This window comes from Sminthopsis crassicaudata, chromosome 1 (assembly GCF_048593235.1).
Source record: "Sminthopsis crassicaudata isolate SCR6 chromosome 1, ASM4859323v1, whole genome shotgun sequence".
NCBI lineage: Eukaryota > Metazoa > Chordata > Mammalia > Dasyuromorphia > Dasyuridae > Sminthopsis > Sminthopsis crassicaudata.
The window spans coordinates 174,837,138-174,854,027 of record NC_133617.1 but is presented as its reverse complement, the minus strand read 5'-3'; the positions used below and the strand labels follow the sequence as shown (position 1 = coordinate 174,854,027).

Sequence of the window (16,890 nt, the reverse complement as noted above, 5' to 3'; positions counted from 1 at the left end):
TCTACAATATTAAGACAGTTTTCTATGATAATTTATTGAAAGATGATGCCATGCTCTTTTTCTGATCATGACTTTCAGGTAGGTCAATAATTATTAAATTATCTCTCCTGGATCTATTTTCCAAATTAGTTGTTTTTGCAATGAGATATTTCACATTCCCTCCCCCATTTTTTCTTTTTGGTTTTGCTTTATTGTATCTTGATTTCTCATAAAGTCATTAGCTTCCATTTGTTCAATTTTATTTTTTAAAGAATTATTTTCCTCAATGAGCTTTTTTACTACCTTTCCTGATTGGTCAGTTTTGCTTTTTAAGGCATTCTTCTCCTTCTTAGCTTTTTGCATTTCCTTTTGCACCATTCTCAATTCTTTTTCTATTCTTTCTTTTATCTCTCTTATTGATTATCAAATTCCCTTTTGAGTTCTTCCATGGCCTGAGCTCAATTTGTATTTTTCTTGGAGGCTTTGGATATAAGAATTTTACTTTATTATCATCATTTGAATGTGTGTTTTGATCTGCCTTGTCATTATAATAACTTTTAATGGTCAGAAATTTTTTTTGTTGTCTGCTCATTTTCCTACCTTATTACTAGGCTTTTAATTCTGTTAAAGTAGAGCTCTGCAATTTAGAACTATGATCAAAAAGTTATCAAACTGTTCATACCTTTCGACCCAGCATTGTTTCTACTGGGCTTATATCCCCAAGAGATCTTAAAGGAAGAAAAGGGACCCACAGATGCAAAAATGTTTGTGGCGGCCCTTTTTGTAGTGGCATGAGACTGGAAACTGAATGGATGCCCATCAGTTGGAAGAAGCCTCTAGCACTACTGCTGATTCAGAAGTCCTGCCTCACTGATGTTGGGGTCCAGCTGAGTCTGGGGCCAGGGTTGAGGTCAGGACTAGGTGCCAGGGCTATGATGGTGTAGCTTGAGCTGGGATGATGCACTAGGCTCCTACCCAGGTTCTACAGACTTTTTCTCCTGACCTTTTGAGTCCTCTTTAATGTCTCTGAACTGAGAGATCTGTAAGTCACCGGTATTGCTGCTGATCCAGAGGTCTGGCTGGGGCAGGCCAGGGACAGGTTCCTGGGGTAAGTCTGGGGCAGAAGGCTGCAGCTGCACAGCTTGCAATGGGATTGCACTCTGGACTCCCACCCTGGAGTCACATACTTTTTTATTAACTTAAATTCTTTTCAGCTGGAAAATGTTTTAGTTTGTCTTTTGGAGTGTTCTGATGCTCTAGAATTTGTTTGGAGTCATTATTTAAAGGAATTTGGGGTGGTTTGGGGGAGGGGTTGAGAGAGTTCCTACTTTTACCCCACCATCTTGACTGCCTCTTGAGACCTATGTCTTAGTTATTTTTGTTGTTTTTAGTTGTGATAGTTTGATGGAAGGTAGAGTAACATGTGAGTAACAGTGAGTAATTAGAAGATTGAAGGCCAGTTAGGAGGCTATTTAGACTTTCACAAAAGACTTTCTGTAGTTCAACCTCCTTATTTTACATTTGAGGAAGCTGAAAATTAGGAAAGCTTATTCCTTGCCTAAAGTCATATGAGCAAAAATCAGAGATTGGCCTGGAAACCAGGATTTTTGGTTCCTAAATTAGGACTCTTTTTACTGCTGAATTTTTTATGGTAACTATAGACAAAGCCCTGTGCAAGGCACTAGGAAGACAAAATTCAACAATGAAATAGTCCCTGTCTTCAAGTAGCTCCATTCTGGTTAGGGAATATAACATGAGCATACAAGTATATTACCAAATTAATTGAAAGCTAGGATGGAAATGATGAAGAATGAATGAAAACACATTTATTAACTACTATATGCACTGGAGATGCAAATACAAGAACAATGACAATCTCTGCTTTCAGAAACCTTTTGTTTGAATAGGAGGAGATAGCATACTTTGGAAATACTGGCCTGGGAGGGCCATGTTGGCATACCTTTTCAGGAAAAAATTTGGTACTGTATTTGACCATGATTCCAGAACTATAGGATAGTTTTGGAAAGAATATACCATGGCAACAAGGCAGTTAGTGAAGTTGATGAGAAGAGGACCAACAGTAAACCAAATTATGATCGAGATCTTCTTGAAATAGTGGACCAAGAGAATGAGGAGTCAAATTGTATAGTCAAATTCCTAAGGGAAAAGTTCTGGAGATGAAGTTCTTAAAGGTTTCATGGCAAGGGCAACAAAGCTTTTCTATAAAGTACAGTGGTTCTACTTCTACTTCCCAGCTTGTATTAAGTTGATTAAGTTGTATAATTTCCCAAAAGTTGTGTCACTTTCCCTATATATTAATTTAAAAATTGGAAATGATAAAAAAATCCAACTGTGTAAAGAAATGGCTTGATGTTTGTACCCCACTTTGATGAGGTTTCAGGGCCTGTACCTTTGTCAGAAGGGACAGATCCCCAAAAATAAGTCTATGACTCAGTCCCTTGTTGAAAGGTCCCAGGAACTCTCCTGATTGGGCTGCCTTCAAGATAGCTGATATAAGAGAGTTGGAAGAAATGGTCTCTCAGAGATGCCATCCCTTCTGTGATCTCTTCTATTTTAGCTCTTTTTAAAATCTCTCTTCTTTTGTTTTGTATGAAAGCAGCATAGGGTAAGTGAAAAGGAGTAGGGTTTTCCTCCCAACTTCTACCTCAAAGAGCAGAAAATCAAGACATTACATAATAAATGGTCTCTTCTTGACTAAGAAAGCCCTAAGCAAAAATATCTGGACCTTCAATTCCTGATTGCCATATATCTAGGCATAATGCAGAATGGAGGCAGTCAATCAACTTATTAAGCATTCACTATGTTCAAGGGACTGTGCTAAGTACTGAGAACACAAAGTCCTTGATGTCAAGAAGAGTGATAACATTCAAATAATTATGTAATGCAAGATACACAGGTTCAATGGAAGGTAATCTTAGAGGAATGTACTGGCATTGGGAAAACCTAAAAAGGTATCTTGCAGATGGTTGTATTTGAACTGAAGCTTGAAAGAAGTCAGGGGAACCAAAGGGTAGAGGTAAGAAGGGAGAGCATTCCACTTTTTTTTTAATAGTTTTTATTTACCAGATATATGCATGGGTAATTTTACAACATGGACAATTGACAAACCTTTTGTTGTAATTTTTCCCCTCCCCCCCCCAAGTTGGCAGGTTGACCAATAAATGTTCAATATGTTAAAGTATAAATTAAATACAACATATGTATACACGTCCAAACAGTTGTTTTGCTGTACAAAAGAATTGGACTTTGAAATAGTGTACAATTAGCCTGTGAAGGAAATAAAAAAATGCAGGCGGACAAAATTACAGGGATTGGGAATTCTATGTAATCGTTCATAGTCAGAGTTCTTTTGCTGGGTGTAGCTGGTTCAATTCATTACTGGTTTATTGGAACTGATTTGGTTCATCTCATTGTTGAAAATGGCCCATCTTCCTCCTTAGGCAGCCTATATCCTTGTTTTCTTTTGTCTTTCATTTAAACAAAAAAAAATCTAATTAGTGCCAGTTGTGTGCAAAGTCATGTACCTCATGCCTACCTTGGGGAGGAGGAGGAAAAGGGAAGCATTACAGAGATGAAGGACTCCTTAGTAATAAAATTTAGGGCCTTTTATAAATAAACACCTCCATCCTTAATATTAAGGGTATGATATAGGGGTTTGATTGTTTAATCATTTGAAAACTTTGGTGATACTCACTTGATTAATATCCAGCATAGTGTAGAAAACTATAATTATCATTCAACATTTGCAAATTCAATAATGAATATAGGTGAAATTGATTTGCTTAAGGTTATATAATATGGAAATGACCTCAAACAGCAAAATTATTTTTGCAATACACAAAATTACATTTCTATTTCCTGGATCTCAATTTCCTCATTTGTAAAATGAAGTAGATGAACTAGATGACTGAGGTTTCTCTCCTAAGAATTTAAGAAATAAACATTTTTATAACTTTTTTTTCATCTTGATGATGTTTTTAAGAGGGAATAAGAGGGATGTGTTTTATGTTGTTGTTTTTTTTTTTTTAAAGAAAAATTGAAGCAAAAAAAGTGAGATGATTTGTCCTAAATCATATTGGGTAATTGAAATTAGAACCCGAGATTACACATTGTTGTTTTTCCCCTCTATAATCTATACTCTTCATTCTGTAAACACATACAAATAAGTGTGTCATAATTCTCAAAGCTTTCTTAAAATCTTTAATAGGTCAAAATTGATCTCCTTAATTCTGTTCTTATAACCAAATCTTACTTTATTTTTTTTGTGTGTGAATCTAAATTCTTAGATTACCTAAGAATCTTTATCTAAGTTCCTTAAACTAGGATTATATCATTACCATATAAAATTTGTGTTTCAAAAAATAAGTAGGCTGTCATTGAATATCTGAATTTACTATAAAATATTAAATTATATGAAAATTATTAGTTAACAGTCATTTTTGACTTCTGAATTATTCTGTTAAATCCTCAAATCCTTTCAACTATAAAAATATTAGGAATGAATTCTGGGTCCCTTTTATGTGAAGCAAGATAAATGGGTATTTATGAGGTTTCTGAAAGGGAGAAATTTCAAAAAAGGAAAATTAAGAACCATTTAATATTTTCTGATGAAAAATGACAGTATCTACCTTCAGAAAGCTAACAATCTCCTTAGATGAGGTATGCTGGAATTCAGCTTGCCTGCAAATAAGGTAAAATAAAACAAATTGCAACAATCTCCTAATTAATCTCCCTGTCTATAATACAATGTTTATTATCCCAGTCCAGCCTCCAAACTGCTGACAAAATTATTTTCCTTAAGAACAGTTTGTACTTACCTCCTCAATTAAATCCGGTGGCTCCATAATTCCTCTTTTGTTGTTTAATTATTTTTCAGTAGTGCTTATGTTTTTTATGTTGATTCTGTATATACCTAACATGAGACTCAGAGACTAGAGCATTGGTCCTGGAGTGAGGAAGAGCTAAATTCAAATCCAGCCTCAGATACTTGCTGTGTGATCCTGGGCAAGTCATTAGCCTCTGTTTGCCTTAATCCATCAGAGAAAAAAATGGCAAATGATTCCAATATCTTTGCCAAGAAAACTTCATGAACAATATTGGCAAGCCTCAGGTCACAGACAGTTGAACACAAATGAACAACCTACTGACATATGTAGTTCTTTCCCCACCAGAATATGTCTCTTAAGAATAGGGGTTATTCTATTCCCAAGATATAATAAATAAATCAATTAATAATTTATAAATACTTATTAATATTAATAAATTAATTAATAAATAAAAATATAAAGCCTATGAGAGATCTTAATTAATACAAAGAAGAATGTGATAAGAGAAAAATCAGATCCAAACAAAATGATCTAAAAAAAATTGAGGAAGAAAAGATCAGTCTTTGCTAAAGGGGTGATTGATATCTGAGCTGAATCCTTTAAAGAGAAGTTTTACTGTAGAGATGAGGAAAGTATGTTTGACAGGCATAGCAAATAGTGTATAGAAAATCATTGATGTCACATTTCTTTCAATATGAACAATATATCATGTAAACTAAACCATTGCTCTGGAATTATTTTATTAAAATGATGCTATGTGGGGGATCAGTGGTAAACCTATGACTGTTTAATCAGACAGTTGAGATCTTAACAGTACTAGAGCCATGAAAACAACCATCGAGGTCAACTCAGATGGAAGGATCCTCTGATGTGGTAAAAATAACATAATCTTCCTGGAAGACATTCTTAGACTATCTTTCAAAAATCAAAAGCATTGGTAGTGATCCTTTGGGAAGCAGTGATGGATGAGGCTGTTCATGAAGTCTGACGGGTGCAGGATTCTGTGCAGGACAGCAGAACTACTTTCTTACATGCAGGCAGGAAAGCCAACCTATCATAATGGAAAGAGCTAAACTCAAAGTTAAAAGACTTAGAGCCTACTTTTAACTCTCAGGAATGATATGTCTTTGGAAATTTCACTTAACCTCTTTTGGTCTCAATTTCTTCCTTCATTAAGGAAGTTGGATTAAATCATCTTGAGAATTCTTCCAGCTCTAAAATTCTATTAATTCATTCAGTTCCTACAAACTATTTGATAAGCAATCTTATGGCTTAATTATGTTCTCTGATTAACATGTCTTCATCTCTTAACCAAAATGCTTTATTTTCTTCTATGAAGATAATAAAAAGAATGATCCTAATAGATTTATATATAGTCTTGTTCTTCTTAAGAATTCAAAGCAAATTTACACATATCAATTTATTAGATTTCCCCTACTTCTAACATCAATGGAAAATCCAAGGATGAAAATATCTTCATTTTATGAGTAGAAAATATGTATTACTGAAAGTTAAAACTTAAATAACTCTTCTCAGTGAATCAGCACCTTTTCTTAGTGCCTTTCTTTTCCCTACTCCCTACTCTTTCATTATTCTGAAAAGATCCTAAAGATCAGAAGTTGTTAACTTTTCTTACCAATTAAGGTAGTGCTTCATAAGCTTCAATAGCTCTCCTTTAATTATAGTATTTTTATTGTATGACTGTTATTTGTTAAATAAATTTTATTTGATTAAATTCTAATCAAACTCATATCCAGTAAGTTCCCAGAGGCAGTAAAGTGTAATATAGTTCTGGAATTTGGACTCAGGATGTTGATTCAAATTCTGACTGAGATACTTTTTACTCTGAAATCTTGGAGAAACTGCTTAGCCCCTTCGGACTTCAGTTTCTTCATCTTTAAGATGAATGAGATAATTCTATATTACCGCTAAGGGTTCAGAAAGTTCTAAATCTATAATCTTATAACCTAAAGAATATGTCTGAATTGGATAATGGAAGTGAGTTCATTTCTATGTTGCCACCTGTTTGCTTCTCCTAATATAAGGAAAAAGTAATAAACAAATATTATTCAGAAATGAGTGATTAATGCAAATTTGGAAAGCTACCTTTGAAAGTTGCCTACCTCTGATATACATTATTGAGTTTTTCTTCTTTCTCCCAGGCTAGAAAAACAAACAAAATAAATAAACACAATATACCACAACATTTCCTAAAGTGTTTTACTTTCCAACCCTTAAATCTTCATCATACTTTCCAGTAGAATATATCTTGATGATTAAAAATTCTTGGAGGTAATTGCATCATTCCTCTGTGTTCAAGGATGACAGCACAGGCTAAATTATTTCTACTCAGGAATGTGAATAGAAAGACATATATAATTTGATATATCTCAGCTCTAGCTATTGAAAAAGTTAGAGTTGAAATGTCTAAAAGGAAGAAAAAATCATTCAAGGTAAGGAATCAAGTATTTACATAGGACCTTCTATGTATTAAGCATTTTTTATAGATATTATCTCATTTGATTCTTACATCAAACATAAGAAATCAGTGCTATTACACAGCAACAACAAGATTATATGATGATCAATTCTGATGGACATGGCTCTTTTCAACAATGAGGTGATTCAGGGCAGTTCCAATGGTTTTTTATGAAGAGAATAATCTCTACCCAGAGAGGGGACTGTGGGAACTGAATGTGGATCACAACATAGTGTTTTTACTCTTTTTGTTGTTGTTTGCTTGCATTTTGTTTTCTTTCTCATTTTTACTCTTTTTGATCTGATTTTTCTTTTGCAACATAATAACTGTATATATATATATATATATATATATATATATATATATATATATATATATATATATATATATATATATATATATGAATTCTACATTTTTAACATATATTAGATTACTTGCCATCTAGGGGAGGGAGTTGGGGTAAGGAAGGGAAAAAGTTTGGACCACAAGGTTTTTGCAAGGGTCAATGTTGTAAATGATCCATGCATATATATTGAAAATAAAAAGCTTTAATTTAAAAAAAAAAAGTTTCTCCATCCCATCAAATGGATGGGATTGTGGGCATGCCTCCTTTCTTACCTTTACTAGGTTGTCTATTTTTTCTCTCTAAGTGATGTCAGAATCAAAAGTTAGCAAGCTTGCTTGACTTGGTAAGCTTCTAAGGCGACTACCCTTTGAATCTTTGCACCTTTCCAAGAAGGGTGAATTTCACTGCCTTTTTGAAAGAATTGGAGAGTATCTATCACAACATATCAAATAATATTTCAGTGACGGTGAGTATTGTTCTTGAAGTCTCAACAGGAGATAGGTTTTTCAATATTTATATTCTTCTCAATCCAATTCAGGTAGTTGGGATGTAGGAATACCCCACTGTTCCTAGATTTTGCCTCTGCTTCCGTTTCCACAGATGTTTTTTGAAGCAAAAATCAAGAAACATAGAACTCTTCATGATATTTGATCCATCAATCTCTCACAAGTGCCCAAGTACTAGGATTTAGGATCTTATGAGATGTCCCTCTTCAAGCCATATCCCTGATATTATGGTCTCCCTACTTCCAACCTCACTTAAAGTAAAGAGGACAGGTGCAGGAAGGAAACAAAATAAAAACATAATATTTTTATTGTTCTACTATAGATTTCTTAGTTCAATATTCTTTTTATTCTTTCTCTTCTTCCCTAGGCCTCTCTTTCCTCTTAGCCTTTGTGACCTCTTTTTAACCCTCATCTCATTTCTCCTTAGATCTGTTATTCATCATGAAATTATATGATTTATTGGAGTTTTGACAGAATATAAAAGAACAAGAACTATGGGCAAGATCCCATCCTAAAGTTCAAGCTTTTCCAAACAACGACTTCTGAGTTAGAACCAAACAGGGCAGATTTTAACCCCATAGGACCATTTTTAAAAATCACTCCAGGAGAAGGGGGGGAGGGCTGTGCTTAGCCTTATGTAGTCAGAGAAACTAAAAATAGTCTTTCCTTTTGTTCATAAAAAGTGGAGAATGCAGATAAAGCCAGCAAATGGGATGAGAAAGGAAAGCTCATAAATTACAGCATTCCTTCAAGAAGTAAAGCCACAAGAATGCATATTGGGAAATAACAGGAATCAAGAGGCCACAGGCTTTGTGATGTGACAGGATAAGAAGCTGCCATCCTTTCCTCCCTATTCAGGATGTCAAGGCCTGAAGTGCCCCTCCATTTGGCTTACCTAATCTCAAAACCAGCCATGACAATCCCTGGCCTCATTTACCTTTATCTATTTTCTGATGGAAAGAGCAATGAACTGAAACAAAGGACAATCTCAACAGATATTTGAAAGCTTTCTCAAGTTGAACAGAAAAGAAAAAAAAAAGATAAAAAAGTGATAATGGAGCTATAGACCATACTTTCCCCTCCCCAGTCTACTCTCCCTCATCCCTAAATATATAAACACACACAGATGAACTCATATAAGTTAGGACTTTTATCTAAAATAAATTTGCTTCTTGTCAAATGAATCACATGCTCCTCAAAGGAGGGAATGGGCATTTATGTAGTTCCTACTGTGTGCCAGGCACTGTGCTAAGTGATTTTTATAAATATTATCTCAATGGATTTTCACAAGTACTGTGGATAGGATTCCTGGGAGATAGGAGTTATTATTATTATTATTCCCTTTATAAAGTTGAGGAAACTGAGGGAAACAGATGATAAATGAGTAACCCAGAATTACACAGTAAGTAATAATAATAACTAATAACTAACATTTTATATGCTATTTATATATAGGCAAGTAAATGGCACAGTCAATAGAGCACTGGACCTAGAGTCAGAAAGAATATGAATTCCTGAATTCAAATCTAGTCTCAGAAATGTACTAGCTGTATGACCCTAGTCAAGTCATTTAACCCTTTTTGTCTCAGTTTCCTCATCTGTAAAATTATTTGGAGAAGGAAATGACAAACCACTTCAGCGTTTTTGCCGAGAAAATTCCAAATGAGGTCCTGAAAAGTTGAACACAGTGAACAACATTTATATTTTATATAGTTCTTACTTTGTGCCAAGCATTATTCTAAGTGTTTTTACAGTTATCTGAATTGATCCTCACAACAACCCTGAGAGGTAAGTACTATTATTATCTCCACTTTAAAAATGAGAAAATTGAGGCAAACAGCAGTGATTTGCCCAAGTCACAGAGCTGGTTACTGTCTGAGGTTAAATTTAAACTGTGCCTTATCAAACCCCACTTTCTTCAAGAAAACTTTTCTGGATTGTGACTCCCTCCCTCTGATCCTGATGACTTCTGTGTTTTCTTGGAGTGAGTGGATGTATATATATACATATATATATATATATATATATATATATATATATATATATATATATATATATATATATATATATATATATATATATATATATATATATATATATATATATATATATATATATATATATATATATATATATGTATATATATACATATATATACACATATATATGTATATATATATATACACACACACATATACATACACACATATATATGTATTTATTATATATACATACCTATATAAATATATATGCAGATATATATATATATATATATATATAAATATATATGTGTATGTTTGTATACACACACACATATATATATATATATTGACTATATACAATTATTCCTTTAAAAAATTACAGCCCCCAACACATTGCATTGTTGTTACCTGGTTATTTCATGTGTGTATGGCTTTCTTTAGTCTTTCCAACAAACCTATTTCCAATTGAAGATAGTATTATAAAGGGCAAGGGCATAGATTGAGATAATCAATTTCTCCTACCCAACTTAAAGTGACAAGATTATATGTCCCTATATTTTTGTCAGGTGAGAAAAATCAATCAATAGTGAGGACAAAATCTGGATATCTCAATTGAATTAAGCAATCAATGAATCATAGATTTTAAATTAAGTACAGAAATATTCTTGATTAACTTGCCATTGGATGTCCCTAATAGCCATTAGGTGAACTGGAGTGACTTTGAATAGGAATTACATTTAGACTAGTGGAGTAAATTTGCTTATGCCTGGAAGATGTGTACAAAATAGCAAAACAATTCATATTGTGAGGAAATTGCCCAACCCTAAGAAGGAATCGTTTGATTAGAGTGAAAGGAAGAGAACTTTAAACTCAAAGATGGTTTCTCTCTCTCTCTCTCTCTCTCTCTCTCTCTCTCTCTCTCTCTCTCTCTCTCTCTGTCTCTGTCTCTCTCTGTCTCTCTCTGTCTCTCTCTCTCTCTCTCTGTCTCTGTCTCTCTCTGTCTCTGTCTCTCTCTCTGTCTCTCTCTCTCTCTCTCTCTCTCTCTGTCTCTCTCTGTCTCTCTCTCTCTCTCTCTCTCTCTCTCTCTCTCTCTCTCTCTCTCTCTCTCTCTCTCTGTGTGTGTCTGTGTGTCTGTCTGTTTCTCTCCCTCCTTCCTTCCCTTCTTCTATGTCTCTCTTTTTTTTTTCGCCTCTCTCTTTTTCTCTTCTGCTTCTCTCTGTATGTCTGTCTCTTTCTGTCTCTGTCTCTGTATTTGTGTCTGTCTCTGTCTCCATGTCTGTGTCTGTCTTTGTGTCTCTGTCTATCTCTCTTTCTCTATCTCTCTCTTTCTGTCTCTGTCTCTGTGTCTGTCTGTTTCTCTCTCTTTCTGTCTCTCTCTCTCTCTCTCACACACACACACACACATACATACACACACACACACATACACACATACTTTTTGGTTTGAGAAGTACTTTGTGAGCTCTGAAGAGCACAGAGGATATTAGACTTCATTGAAATCTTAGTCCTATTAGTAACCCTGTTTAGGGGATGACATAATGAGAATCTTAGAAACCAAGGACAAATTAGACACAGAGAAAAAGCAGCTTCAAGGTTAAACAAAAAGCACAGAATAGAGCCCATCCCACTATATCGTGCCTAAGGGGAACTTCATGAGTATATTCACAAGAGCAAAAGGGCCACCAGGAACCATGAGGTACACCCCAACAACATGGTCTTTTAAAATTAGAGCCCACCTGGGATTCTATATACTGAAGAAAAATCATTTTACAGATATTGAGGAGAATGTTTTGAATCAACTATGGTAAATACATCTTTTAAGAAGATAATTAAGTTTGGCAGACTGATAACCAAAATGGTGGGAACTTAGATAGAAACAGAAAAATCATCCATAGATCCCCAGGGTCACGGAGAATTCATAGCTTATGTTCTGGGCACCTTACTTGTAATGCAATTAGAAATTTTAGAAAATAAATTCAGAGCATTATTATAGTATTATGTACACACACACACACAAACACACACCTCTCTTATATCACCTCTAGATAACATTTGAATAATTATCAGTAAACACAGTAGTGGATAGAGCCTTGGACCAGGAATCAGAAAGACCTGATTTCAAATTTTGCTTTAGTAATTTCACTTACCAGACTTACTGTCTTCTTCAGTTTCATCATCTATAAAAAAAAGAAAGAAAAACAAATAGGAAATAACTCTACTTCTTAGAGTTATTTGTCTTTGTTGTCAAAATGGACAATGACATCAGGGAGGTAATGTCATAACATGCAATTGAGTTGGATTTCAGTGAGGGAGGGCTATGTAAGATCACCTGTCTCACTTTCCCCTCCAGAGACATGTAGGTCGAGTGGCAACATATAGATCAGGATAACTAGAGATGGTCATTGATAAAATGGGAGACCTTGGCCTTTTTAAGGTTTTTAAGGTTTTAACACCCATTTGGTGATTAAGGCTAGGTAGCAATTGAGGCAAAGAATCTCCTTTCACCTACTCCAAAAAATCTAAATAAATAAATAAATCTGGGAGGGGAAGATCCTCAGGATTTCTGGCCAAAACAGAAATGATTACTATTTATATTCAATTAAAGTCTATCAGGACCCAAACAATGACTATTTTGGGTCTTGGCCTAGGACCTATTGTTAGCCAATGAGGATCAGATTGTTAGGAAAAATAAGATAATATTTGCACACACTTTGCAATCCTTAAAGTACTATATGAATGCTAGCTATTATTATCACTATCATATCATTACTATCTATATATTATCATAGAAGGACATTTAATGTGTTTTGAAAATTTGAAAAGTATGGAGAGCCTAAAGAAAATATAAATATCCATGAAAATTCATCCCTTCTAATTCTCCTTCTCTACTTCCACTCTTGATTACACCTTTTGACAGTTAAAACTAATATTTGATGCTTTAGGGTCCACTTGTTTGTCCCTGAGAATACTGGCTCCTGGTTAAAGTTTTTGTGTAATAGGTAGAAGAAAACAGTATTATTCTTCTTGTTTTGAGGATATATTTTTCTTGTTGGGGGAGGATTGAATATTAAGTTATGATATCCTTTCTAAAATTTTAACAGAGAAAAACATCATCACTTGTGTCAGGAAATAAGGACAGTAAGAGACAATTTCAAGAGACACAATTTTCATCTAGTGGTACATTTTTCTATTTTCTGTTTACCTAAGTTTGAAATTTACATGAACATTTGTTATTACTAATTAAAAACAAATAGTGAAACTGCTCATCTTTGGCTAGCCATAGGCAGGAACAGCTTTAGAAAAATTTAATAAGTAGTCAAAAGGCCAACTTTTTTTCTGCTCCTTTTATTCTACCTTTCTAGTGCCATTTGGACTTGATTCTTATTCATTCTTTCTCTCCATCATAATTGCTTTCAGGAAAGAAGTTATGGATCTCAGTTTTAACTTGTTTTATTCCCATTACTCAGCTTGTGATCTTGGACAAGAGAGATGTTTTACCTATATTGGACTAAGTTTTCTAATATTCAAAATGAGGTGGTTGGACCAGCTGTGATTCCTTCCTACTCTATGATCCCATCATCCATTAAAAAGAATCATGGTATTTGGACTCTGTTTTAGTCTCTTCTCTCTTCTTTTCTAACCTCCTATACAACCAGTGACCTGAGCAGTAACTTGTGAATTCTGTAGGATCTTAAAGTGTTTTCCCTCTGACAGGAATTCATGTCTTAAGCCATAGAAATGAATCTTTTAGTGGTAGCACCATATGAGAAATCCAGGTGGAAAAGATTGGAGTATATTGGTTAGGGAAAGGCTTTTTATTTTCCTTGAAATGATATTAGGCAGATAATCTTATTACACCAAACCTGTCCTTCTCCATAGGGATTCCACTATATAATATTCCTCACATTGAACTGAGGGAATGTTTTGCAAAAAGGAACCAAGACTATTGCAAAGTAGAGCTACAATTGGCACCCAATGGTATTAGAGTTCGAATTTTTAGCACACTCCTCACTGTTTCTTTTGACCCATTACTGTTCCTTCTCCTGGACACTGACTCCTTTGTGCCCAATTAATTCTGAGCAAAACCAAAGCAAGGATGACATTATCACTCTCTTTGTCAGCCAAGAGACAGAGAAGACCTAAGCTAATTTTTTTATAAATTGTCTGTTGTTAAGAAGCTGAAGGGATATAGATTAAGAATTTTAAAACTTCAGTATTTCTTCCCTTTGACTAGGAGTTTTAGATTCTTTTCTGTAGATAGTAGTATACCATTTCCCCAGTTGCTTTCTTCCTTTGATTAACATTCTTTTGGTTCAGTTCTGATTGTCCATAAAATCTTCTCTCCTTGTCCTCATCCAGTTGCACCCATATGGTGCTCCTTAATCCTTTTTATAGTCATCAGTAATGGGGACATCAATTAATGTGATGACAACAGACTCAATGCCAACTGAGAGCAGCAATTTCAATTCACCATTATCTGTCATGATTTTTGATTAATAGTTTTCCAAGGGTCCAATAGTCCAAGGGTCATTATGTTAACCTTTTTCCAAAATCAATCAGTTCCACAAATCAAACCTCATGAGATATATTAGCAGAAACTCATTATTTTAAAAATTATCCCCAAGTCTCTTATTCACAAACAATATAAAAAGCACAAATGAGCCTGAAACCACTTTATTCACCTCATTTCTTTGTTAATAATAATACTTTGCCATTATAGAAACTCATAATTTTAGGAACTCAAATCACACTATTTCTATTATATCATTCCCCCCCCTGCATTTCATTAAAAGTTACCATATTTACATAGTATCACTTATCTAGAAGTACAGTATCAACTTTGCCCCCCCTTCAAAATGACAATAACTACATGGGATATGGTAAAACATGATCAGTTTAAAACTGAAAAAGGATTTCTTAAGCCTCATTTTATTCTAGATGAAGCAGATCTCATTACTAGTCCTACTCTGTTGGTTGCTACCATGTGACCTTGGACAATTTTTAATCTCTCTGAATCTCAGTTCCTCATCTGAAAGATAATAATATGACATGAAATTCTAATTCATCTTTTGGTCTTAAAATTCTTTGAGTATTAAAATAAATAGCAAACACCCAAGCACTCCTATAGTCTGGTATATAAAGTAGATGATTTCAACCACCTATTACAAAAATTAATCTCAGAAATATTCAAGTGGAATTGGGAATTGGGACACTGGGTTAAAATACAATCTTTAATGCTAAATGTAGTGAGTAGAACCAAGAAAATATTGTACACAACAACAACAAGATTATGTAATTATCAACTATGATGGACTTGACTCTTTTCAATGATGAGATGATTCAAGACAATTCTAATAAACTTGTGATGGAGTCATCTGCATCCAGAGAGAGGACTATGAAGACTGAATGTGGATCACAACATAGTATTTTCACATTTTTTGTTGTTGTTTGCTCACTTGTTTTATATTTTCTCATTTTTCCTCTTTTGATGTTTTTTCTTGTGCAGAATGCTAAACATGGAAATATGTTTAGAAGAATTGCGCCTTTAAATTTATTAGATTATTTGCTGTCTGGGGGAGGGGAAGGGAAAAAATCTGGAACACAAGGTTTTGCAAGGATAAATGTTAAAAACTTTCTTTGCATGTATTTTGAAAAATTAAAAGCTGCTATGATAAAAAATAAAATACAATCTCTAATTTTCACTTCTAAATTCTATGACTATGGGCAAGTAATGGGGTCCCATTTCCTTATCTAAAAAGGAGATGGAATCCTCAAAACTATACTACGAAAAAAGAATTTCCCAAATTTTAAAATATTATAGAAATGTGACATATTAGACCATGGACTTCGAACAAATACAGTTTTTATCTTGGCAAACTACCCCTTTCACCCATATCAATATTTTATAGGCTTAATAGAAAGTTTATAGAGAAAGAGCAATACCAAATTATTATTTGTTTGAAAAAGTAAAAATAATTTCTGGGAAAACTCCTTTCTTTTCCCTCTACATATTCTAATGGAATGAAGAGTAATTTTACCATGTTAAATATGGCCAACCCAGAGTCAAATGGTTAAAATCTCATATCTGTCATCATCTGTTATAAACAGATAAACACACACCCACAAACATACATAGACTTACTATTGGTTGATTTAAAAGAGAGAGAAAATACACCACCAAGGATATATATTACCAGAAAAAAATATCAAAACAATCATGGACCAAGAAGAAAAAATAACAGATGGACAGTAGTATAAACAAAATTATTAAAGAGCAAAAGAAGACCTCTAGTTGATTGAATTACTATTCTGATGGTTAGGCATTTATAGGAAAACATGAATAAATATTTCCCTGGATTTGTAGGTGGGATTGGGTTTTGAACAGCAGAATAGAAACAATGCCCCATGTCCAGGAGGCCAGGAAGCCATTCTATTGATATGTACAAGCAGATTTAACCTGCACTGTGTAATTTAGCTATAATGAAACTGCTGATAGTAACAACTGTGTCCCAATTTATCCTATAAGGATTATAAATGTGATTGAATGACTTTTATTTAGCTGAGATAAAAGTTCCTATGGGATAATAAATTTAAAGCTAAAAGGGACAGTAGAAGTCATCTGGTCCAACTGAGTCATATTATAGATGGGGATGCTAAATTACATAGAGATTAAATTACATCTTTTTTTAAAGATGTGAACATAGTATGTGTTTAAATGATTTATCTTAAAAGCAACTGATGATACAGTGGT

The 16,890-nt window shown here is 33.9% G+C and overlaps 2 long non-coding RNA genes across 2 annotated transcripts in view; one reads left to right on the top strand and one right to left on the bottom strand.

The window, feature by feature from the left end:
* Positions 1-16,890, bottom strand: part of LOC141553307 (uncharacterized) — a 276,064-nt gene that overhangs the window by 110,928 nt on the left and 148,246 nt on the right. Inside the window, exon 3 of the long non-coding RNA XR_012485390.1 lies at positions 12,287-12,316. This is a non-coding gene — a long non-coding RNA (uncharacterized LOC141553307). The remainder of the gene's footprint in view (positions 1-12,286; positions 12,317-16,890) is intronic.
* The window catches only part of LOC141553300 (uncharacterized), a 90,287-nt gene continuing 76,316 nt past the window's right edge, over positions 2,920-16,890 (top strand). Inside the window, exon 1 of the long non-coding RNA XR_012485386.1 lies at positions 2,920-3,016. This is a non-coding gene — a long non-coding RNA (uncharacterized LOC141553300). The remainder of the gene's footprint in view (positions 3,017-16,890) is intronic.